Raw genomic sequence first — 10,675 nt, forward strand, 5'->3', positions numbered from 1 at the left:
TGCAGAGACTCGATTGTGGGATCTTTCCTCTGTGCGTCGCTCTGCATCTATCTGTCTGTCTGTCTCTCCAACAGTGGAAAGAGGAAAGATGCCCATAACCCTCATATCCGGGAATCTGCTTCAGGAGTGACCCTTCCAGGGAAGCAGCAGTCCAGCTGTTTCCTGCTCCCAAAACTGCTCCCTCCACCTCCCCCTCACCTAGAGTCCCACGTGGGACTTTGTTCTGCAACCACCTCCCAGGGACTGGGCTGACAGAGGGAGGTCCTGGAGGAGAGAAAGATCTCACAGCCTTGTCCCGGGACCTCAGCCAACCTCCCCTGCCTCCCTACTGGGTCCCGTCCCCACTCCCAGTCCTCCCCCAGCCAAGCTTGAAGCAGCCGGCTCTGTCCCCAGCAGCTGTACACAGCAGGGGTGGGGACAGACACACTCCCTCTCACTCCCAAGCAGCAGCTGAGGGGCTGTGAATTAACATCTCCACTTCCTCGGGGTCCTTTCTGACACACAGCCTGTATCCACCACCTAATCGCATCCTTTGCTCGAATTTCCTCAAAGCATCCCTGTCGCAGCCACGCCCGGTGGCATGTTGGGAGGTTTCTGCCTAGAGAAGGAGCCAGTCCTCCGTCCTGGTCTCTGGGGTGGGCTGGGCTGGGCGCTCCTGGAGAGGCCGCGGAAGGCAGGGAGGACTGCCAGCAGCTGCTTCCTTTCTTGTCCTTCTCATGATACCCACGACGAGGGGGCACCAGGGACTTGGGTTTCCCAGCTCAGCTGAGAAACTATTTCCTTTCATAAAGAAGCATGTAATTAGCCTGGGGAAACGGGAGGACCCGGGTGGTCAACATGTCCTTCGGTTACAGTGACAAGAGAGGAGGGGCTCCAGAGGGACGAGAAGCCCCCCTTCCAGCTTCCCAGGCTCCAAAGCACACAAGCACTTGATGCTCTTCCTGTTTCTCTCTTACATGTTCACATAGGCCACACTCAAAAAGACAAATGCTAGGTGTCCTAGGGTCTATGAAATACCTTGTGAAAGCAAACTGCAGTGGATTTAGGAGGCAGGCCGGCCGATGCGGGGCCACCGCAGCCGTGAGCAACATCCTAGAGGAAGTGCTCTCTGGGGACGTTTCCCTCCCCACTTCTGGTGTTAGGTTGCTTTCCACTCGCCATCAGCTATTCCCCCAAGACTCGAGACCCCATAGGCAATTGCAGCCTATCCAGCAGGTGCAGCTGAAAATCCAGGCCCCCTCACCCTGACCCTCCCTCCTCTGCAGGAATCCATTGCAGCATGGTGGGGGGAGGGCTGAGGGGGAGCTCACACCACTCCCAAGCACCCCCTCCCCAGCCCGCGACAGTAGAGTCCGCTTTCCTAGTCTAAGCACCCAGAGAGGATGTTTCCCCACGTTTCCGCCAGGCACCACACCCACCACCTAACCAGGGAGATCTGATGAGCCAAGAGAGTGCTGTTCTGAGGCAGGCCTGGCCTGTGCCCTTCCTGAATGTCAGGGCATTCCAACAGAGACCCCGGGCTGGCTCCAGCCACAAGTACCAAAGGGTACATAAGAAGCCTGTTGTTTGCCAGCTCTTTCACAGGACGTGTATAAATAAACAGATAGTGCCTGAAGCGAGCGAGCGCTTGGGGAGGAGGCACAGAGGATAGGCAGCCAGGAGCCCTGAGACAGGTTGGCTGGGTGCTTCCCAGCCCTTCCTCCCATCCCCTTATTTATCTGGATTGCACCATCATCCTACCCTCAGGAGAAAACACAGTCAGAGAAACATAGCTTCCCTGTGCAGCACGCGTGAAAGGCACAGAGATCCAGCTATGGAGGCTGCTCCTTGCTCCTGCCAGTGATGCGTTTTTGACCTCACAGCCCTGGGGGGGGGGGGGGATGCCACCGTGAGGCCTCCTGCTGGGTGGTTTTACTTACGATCCTCATTAACAACCCTGAGTTGGAGATGGTACTGAGAAACTGGGACTCAGGGAGGGTAAGTGTCTGGTTAGTGGAAAACCGGAACTCAAACCCAGGTCCCTGACTTTCCGTCTAGAGTTGTGGTTTTTTGTTTTTCCATTCTCTCTCTCTTTTCATCTATTTTTGGTCAATTCACTGCTCCTTCATGTTTCTGCTAGAGGCTGGGTATTCTGGGGACCAGAATGCAATTGATCAGTGCTGACCTTAGTCAATAAAAAGGTTGCAGAACTTTGCGTTTGTCAGCCTCTGTGACCCGGAGCCCATTGCTTAACCATTTCTAGACTTGGTTTTCTTCCTCTGTGAACTGGGCATAGTGATATAACCTGGACCTCATGGGGCTGTCGTGAGGATTCATTTGACACTAGACATGTCGCATGTTCAAGACGATTCCTTGGACCCAGGCAAAAACCAGAGCTACTGTCATTACGACTTAATGTTGGAAGAAGGATGACAAGTTAACAGCCCAAATGAGTTTTCCGCCGTGCGATGGAGATCCTTCAAGGATGTGACTATGTATGTTCTCTTTGCTCCACACTTGAATGTGAATGTCTGCGGTTTGTCAACGACATTTTCAAGGTCAAGTTGTTTTCCCAGAAAGAAGATGAAAATAACCTCAAAACCAAGGCCTGAATCTGTAGGAAGTCTGATAGCCGGCATGATTCTTAAGTCACAAGATGAAAAGCAGAGGTGCCAGAGGAGGTAAGACAGTGGGACTCATTAAAGAGAAAAGAGTCCATTTCATCACTGGAGACAGAGGGATGAAGTGTCCAAGAATGAAGAAAAGTATTTCCAAGGAAAGGCAAATAAAGATGCAAATATAGGCTTTCCCACTGTGGCTCAGGGGTTAAGGAACCGGACTAGTATCCATGAGGATGTGGGTTTGATACCTGGCCTCGCTCAGTGAGTTAAGGATCTGGCGTTGCCGTGAGCTGTGGTATAGGTCGCAGACATGGCTCAGATCCTGCGTTAGTGTGGCTGTGGTGTAGGCCAGCAGCTACAGCTCCGATTCGACCCCTGGGAATTTCCATATGCTGAGGGTGTGGCCCTAAAAAGATCCCCCCCCCGCCCCCTCAAAAGATGCAACTATAGGAGTTAACTGGTGCTGTTGAACCAAACCCAGACAGGTGCAGTGACTGGTCTGTCTTGACAATACCATCTAGGTCAAGTCGCCTTTTCCAATAAGAAGAAAAGGATCTGGTCCAGCTGATCCTTTTTCATGTTTGAAACTAGCAGGAGTTCTCAAACTTCAGTTTGCATGGAATCAACCGAAAGGAAACCCCAGACAGTTGGGTCCCACTCTCAGTTTCTGATTCAGTAGGCTTGTGATGAGGCCAAAGATTTTGTGCTTTGAACAAATTCCCAGCTGATGCTGAGGCTGTTGAGCTGGTGATCACATTTTGAGAACCACTTTTAAAGTTTAAAACACTTTTCCATGGGCCACCACAGTGGATCAAACTGCAGAACGCTTAACACCTTCCTTTCCAATATTTGGAACAGTTGCATTTATTTATTAGTCTTTTTACATTATCACTCTGATTAGAAAATGAATATGTGTATTCTCAATTAAGAATTTTATGTTGGAGTTACCGTCGTAGCACAGCAGAAACGAATCCTAATAAGAACCATGAAGTTGCGGGTTCCATCCCTGGCCTCACTCAGTGGGTTAAAGATCCAGCGCTGCCTTGAGCTGTTGGTGTAGGTTGCAGACACGGCTCGGATCTGGTGTCGCTGTGCTGTGGCACAGGCCGGCAGCTGTAGCTCTGATTTGACCTCTAGCCTGGGAACTTCCAAATGCTGTGGGCATGGCCCTAAAAAAGTAACCCCCCCAAAAAAAAATTTTGTGTTGAGGGAGTTCCTTAGTGGCCTAGTGGTTAAGGATCTGGCACTGTCACTGCTGTGGCACAGGTTCGAACCCAGCCTGGGAAAGTCTGCCTGCTGAGGATGCGCGCGCACACACACACACAAAGAATTTTATGTTGAAAACAGAAAAAGAAACAAATGCTCCAGAGCAAAGAAATCTCTTTGAAAGTTTGGTTGACACATGCAAGAACTGACTTAGCCTGTCAAGTGAGTAGAGAAATGGGGCTCAAGAAGCTGGGCTCCTTATTCCTCGGGCTGGTCCTTCACTGCTGGATGCTTTCCTGTTGAGAACGGACCTTGTCTGTCTGCGCCCAAACCCACATTCTGACTCCAAGAATGCTGTGAAAGCTAAGCCAGCGGGGAAGTGAGCTATCCTAGTTTACAGATAAGTTTTCTTAATACCACACTCCTAAAAGAGAACGAAAATCCAGTTCTCACGACCTTAAATGCTGACACTTATCCAAAATCCTAATGAGGTGGGGGCATGTGTCAGGCACAGTAACACAGCTTTGGGCTGCTAACTGGGTGGAGAAAAGTGAAAATTTTACTAAACCCAGTGACTGGTTCTATCGCCTTAGGCAAGATAACATGACAAGAGGGACTTGCAACTTCTGAGAGTTATCTTATCACGAATGGGGATGTTCTTAAAAATCTGATGGGAGAGGGTATTACAAGATAACAGGCTTCTGACCAGAATTTCAGTATTTATAGTCTAACCGTTACTCAATTCACATAAATCAAAAAAAATTTTTTTTTAAAAAGGCCTCTTCGTTATCTGTTAAAATTGGGAAATTTCTTCCCCTTGGACTGAAGAGAATTTGCGGGGGAGGGAGGCTTCCATTCTGAAGCTCGTCCCTGGGGTTCAGTTGCCAAGACTCTATAAAAGGGTCTCCTGATAAGGACCCTCCGCAGAAAGCATTCTAGGAAGGCTCCAGCATCATGAGAACACAGGATATCACACTGCAACAGTCAAACTGTTCAGTTGAGCCCCTGGGGTTTGTGTCTGATAATGGCTCACAGATAGTTTTGTGGCTTCCTTTAGTTTTGTGGTATTAAACTTGAAAAACCAAAGACACAAACATATGGTGATTTCATGCCCCCAAAATATGCTCTTGATAAGTATTTCTAATCAGTTTTCCAGTCCAAATGAGGGCTCCCTCAAACATTTGAAATGTATGTCCCATAACGGGGAATACAGTTTGTAAGCATTAGGTGGAATTTTTTTCCTATGAGAAGCTAAGAATCACTTAAAGGCCGATCAGTTCTACGCACTTCCACTATTAGAAGGCCCTTAGAGTTCCCTGGTGGCTCAGTGGGTTAAAGAGCTCGTGTTGTCACTGCTATGGCTCTGGTTACTGCTGTGGCACGAGTTTGATCCCTGGGCCAGGAACCCCTTGTATTAATAGATGCAAACTATTACATTTAGAATGGATAAACAAAAACATCCTACTACAGCACAGGGAACTATAGCTAATCTCCTGGCATAAACCACGATGGAAAATAACATAAACATATATCAGTTTTTTTTTTTTTTTGTCTTTTTGTCTTTTCTAGGGCTGCACCTGCAGCATATGGAGGTTCCCAGGCTAGGAGTCTAATCGGAGCTATAGCTGCGGGCCTACACCACAGCCACAGCAACGCCAGATCTGAGCTGCGTCTGCGACCTACACTGCAGCTCAGGGCAACACTGGATCCTTAACCCACTGAGCAAGGCCAGGGATCGAACCCGCAACCTCACAGTTCCTAGTTGGATTCGTTAACCACTGAGCCACGACAGGAACTCCCATATATCATTTATACACAAATATATAAATACATATTTAAATACATAATATTTAAATATATAAAATATATATAAAATATATATGACTGAGTCACTTTGCTGTACAGCAGAAATTGGTATGACATTGTAAATCAACTGTACTTTAATAAAAACAAAAAACCCAAAAATCCATTCACGGGCATAGGTGACTTGGGCGTTTCTATCACTCTTTCCCCTCTAAAGCTACTCTACACCGAGGGCTGGTTAAAGTTTACCCTTTTGCAAGAGTGTTCTTACTAATGAATAACTCATTTGAACCTCAAGACAAAGCTCAAAGAATTTCAGTTCTGCAGGAGTGAGGTTTTCACTGGCCATGCCTTTTGCCTAAAGGTACATTGCTGCCCTTGTTTGAGGGCTGGTTGGTCTACAAAGCCAGCAGCCTCTTAGGTGCCCAGAGAGCCTCCCCCTCCAGGCATTAACAGCATACAGCCTCTTTCCCGTCCACAGCGGCCCTTTAAACAGAGGAAAATCGGTCCCTTAGAATCCTCTTTAGACAAAAAGGAGGATGGAGCTCCTGCTGCGGCTCAGCGGGCTAAGAACCCGACTAGTATCCACAAGGATGCCAGTCCAATACCTGGCCCCACTCAGTGGGTTAAGGATACAGTGTTGCTATGAGATGTGGTGTAGGTGGCAGATGTGCTCAGATCCCACATGGCTGTGGCTGTGGCATAGGCTGGTAGCTGCAGCTCCAATTTGACCCTCCAGCCTGGGAACTTCCATAGGCCGAAACTGCGGCTATTAAAAAAAAAAAACGGAGTTCCCGTCGTGGTGCAGTGGTTAATGAATCCGACTAGGAACCATGAGGTTGAAGGTTCAATCCCTGCCCTTGCTCAGTGGGTTAACGATCCGGCGTTGCCGTGAGCTGTGGTGTAGGTTGCAGACATGGCTTGGATCCCACATTGCTGTGGCTCTGGTATAGGCTGGCAGCTACAGCTCCGATTCGAGCCCTAGCCTGGGAACCTCCATATGCCACGGGAGCGGCCCAAGAAATGGCAAAAAAAAAAAAACCCCAAAAGTGCAATACAAATAACTGAAGGTTAACTAGCAGTATAACTATATAGAAATGCTGCCAGTTTCCTTCAGACAAATTTTTTAAATTCAGCATTAGAATTATGTGGAAAAGTACTATTACTGGTTTATTGGTTTATTATATATATATATATATATATATATAGGCTTTTTAGGGCTGTACCCTAGGCCTATGGAGGTTCCCAGGCTAGGGGTCTAATCGCAGCTGTAGCCACCGGCCTATGCCACAGCCACAGCAACACCAGATTTGAGCCGCATCTGCGACCTACATACACCACAGCTCACCGCAACACTGGATCCTCAACCCACTGAGCGAGGCCAGGGATGGAACCCGCAATCTCATGGTTCCTAGTCGGATTTGTTTCCGCTGTGCCAGGACAGGAACTCCTATAATAATTTTTAATAAGTTAAACATATCTAGTCCCTTAAATGAAGAACCTAGAAAAAAAGGGAGAAATAAGCATTAACAAAGATTGTGATGAAATGGTTTGTGTGAACCTAAAAAGGTAACTAAATAAATATAACAAAATCATATGGAAACCTATGATCACCTTTGCTCAATTCATCTATGTATCAGTGTTCCTTTGCTTGGAGGATCGCCTACCTACATACCACTCTGTATGTCTGTGCGTGTACTTCAGAAAATAAAACTTTTGTTTTGGTTTGGTTTTGGCTTTGTTGTTGTTGTTTGCTTTTTAGGGCTGTACCAAAAGCGTATGGAAGTTCCCACGCTAGGGGTCGAATCGGAGCTATAGCTGCCAGCCTATACCACAGCCACAGCAACGCTAGATCCGAGGCTTGTCTTTGAGCTATACCACATCTCACTGCAACAATGGACCCTTGACGCATTGAGCGAGGCCAGGGATTGAACCCATGTCCTCATGGATGCTAGTCAGATTTGTTTCTGCTGAGCCATGATGGGAACTCCCTAGAAAATAAAACATTTTTAAAATTACCAAAAAAAAAAAAAAAAGATTTTAAAGAGATTTTTAAAAAGATAAAAAGGAGGTCAGGCATGGGGTGGGGAGAGATGGGGGGCCAGTGGGTTAGTGACCAGCCCAAGATCACCCTGAAAGCTGCTCTGTGCTTCAACCCAACCAGCCACAAAGCTTCTCTTAGAACAGGTCACAAGATGAGGAAAGACAACTGTGGGCTTCAAGAAAAAAACTCATGCTTTAGTGGGTGTTACGTGCTGTTCTCAACTCTGTTGCTTAACATCTGTTGCACTTTTTATACAAATCACATGCATTTCCTGGAATAATCCAGTTTTAAATATTTCATTCTTTGGTTCCTTAAACCATAACAATAACACAAAACTGCAAATAGTCTCAGAGCCAGACTGTATCTGAAGACTGATTTTTTCCCAAGGAGGAGGAAGACCAAAATCTTCCTCACAGTTCCAATTGGGGGTTTGCAGTAAGTAGAGTCGCTGTAATTTTCATTGTCGATAAACATTGCTGGCTAAATGAGAGGTGAATTCTAGAAGCAACAGATGTTCTAGGACCTCCCATTTCCACGGTTGGGCGTCCTGTGGGTGTCCCCGCTTAGGCTTGGATCTCCCAGTGCGGGCATCTGCTTCTAGGTTGACTCTGAAGAAGAGTGAATGCCCATGCGCCAAACATGAGGTCTTATTGCTTCACTTGAGGGCGTGGGAAGAGAATGAGGGAAAGCAGGATGAGAGGAGGAGTGACCTGATTTGCGATGGCCCAAGATTAGCCTATTGTGCAAGGTCTAGGGCAATAGCCACTCTCTTCGACCAGGCGCCGCCTGTATCCTGTATACCTGAAGTCGCAGCTGCAGTTCCCTACAATGGAGCTTTGGAATCTAAGCTCTGCATTGTTCCAGGCTTACCAGGAAAGGCTATTTATCTTGTATTTGAGCCAAATGTGTGAGTCTCTACAGGACGGTTGGTTCCCCAACCACTTCTAGGGCTACCTGTATTAACAGTATATTTGCCTCAAAAACCACGAACCCCCTAGAAACTGTTCATTCACAAAAGTAAGAAAAGGAGAAGCGAGAGGGTGGTAAATTAGGTCAGAGGCGAGGAAAAGACCAAACAGGGGAGCTTGGAGTCTGTAACTGAGCTGTGGCAAGCATTAGATATGCAGTGAGATTACTGAAAGCCCTAGATTATGTTCCAAGATCGAAACAGAATGTCAAGTCCTCCATAACTTCTTAAGACATCTAGTGTCTCAGAAAAGAGCTGTGCAACGTCATTCTTCTTGCCACCGTAGATGTGAAACCATGTTTTTTAAATGATCAGCAACTTATTCCTTTGGGTTGAATTAGAGAACGAATTTACAGTCACCAAGTGAGGATCCAGTGTATGTTACTGTCTGTAGGCACTTTCCGCGTGAAGACAAGTGTTTCACAATCTAATGATTTGGGGGTTTTTTTTGGCAGCGCCCAGGCCAGGAATGGAACCTGAGCCACAACAGTGACAACAGATCCTTAACTGCTAGGCCACCAGGGAATTCCCACAATCTGCGTTTTATTAATTATATCACTATACAGCTTGAGGTCATCGATGAAAATCAATTTTTACCATATAACCAATCATGTAGAGCTACCAAACTGGTAGTTATCCTAAAACTTTGGCCATCATTTTTCTTGTTCCAGTGACTCTCTACCTCCTTCAGAACCTTACCTAACCCATCAACCCTAATCTCGTATAGTCAGGAAAGCCCTGAATACATATATATATTTTTAAATTTTTTGGGGGGCCGTACCCGAGACGTATGGAGGTTCCCAGGCTAGGGGTCTAATCGGAGCTGTAGAGGCCAGCCTACGCCACAGCCACAGCCACATGGGATCTGAGCCGTGTCTCCAGCCTACACCACAGCTCACAGCAACGCCAGATCCTTATCCACTGAGTGAGGCCAGGGATGGAACCTGCGTCTTCATGGATGTTAGTTGGGTTCATTAATTGCTGAGCCACGACGGGAGCTCCAAGACTACATATCTTGTGCCTACCCAAGGTGGAAAAAGTGTATTAAACACATTACATCAGTCACGGAAGTGGGTCTTGCACATTTAATAAAAGAGCTTGTATGCGTGTGTATGTGTGTACCTGTCTCTCTTTTCATCAACCTAATAGTTAAAACACTACCAATAATAGTAATATATATGTAATCTTTTTCATCTACGACTTATTTCTTAGGTTTTTATTTTCACTTTTTACGTGTGTTTTCTTTTTCAGCCACACCCTTGGCTTGTGGAAGTTTCCAGACCAGGGATCTGAGCTGACAGAGACTAACAGGGTCATTAACCCACTTTGCCACAGTGGGAACTCCAAAGTTAGGCTTTTAAACCAGTCATTTCTGGGTGCCAGTTTAGAGCCAAATGAAGGCAAACTATTACCTTTTAGCATTTTATGTTATATTTTAAAGTAATTTTCTTTTTTACAAGGATGTAAACTCTGGCTGCACTCTCTCATTCCCTGACCCCAGAATCAACATAACGTTTATTTTACAGTATTTGCCCAGAACTTTAATATTGAAACAGAGAGCACACCCATTAGGCAAAGCTGATTTCTCCTAGCGGTGGCCCAGCCAAAGCAGGTGGAATGGGTCCCAGTTCGTTCCGCTAAAATAATGGAGGAAGAGAAGCAAGCAAAAGGAACCAAGGTATCATGTTACCTTGAAAAGAAGTCTCAGTATTGTCGTATGACAAGAGGTATCCGGGCGGCTTGTGCAAGAGACAAGGCTTTTGAGCTGGGGGCAATTTCAAAAGGCAACACCTATTTCAAAATAGAGCCAAGGGTTCACAGCTGCATTTTGAAATCTCAACATAGTCTTGCATCTGGGGATGTTGTCCACGTAGGTTTGAGGCATTGTAAAACAAGAACATAAGCAGCTAGGTGTGCCTGAATCAAGAGATCCTATTTCGCCACTGACATTCAGAAACTGTGGCTGATCGCAGAACGTCTCTAACCTAAGCATGTTCAGTAGGGTGTCCAGATACAGCAGACCCTGAGCCCAGGAGACAGTATCTAAAAATGAGA

Source organism: Sus scrofa, chromosome 9, assembly GCF_054392235.1.
Source record: "Sus scrofa isolate SSC_HxYL_T2T_F1_AM1 chromosome 9, Sscrofa_HxYL_maternal_Yorkshire_Landrace_v2.0, whole genome shotgun sequence".
Taxonomy (NCBI): Eukaryota; Metazoa; Chordata; class Mammalia; order Artiodactyla; family Suidae; genus Sus; species Sus scrofa.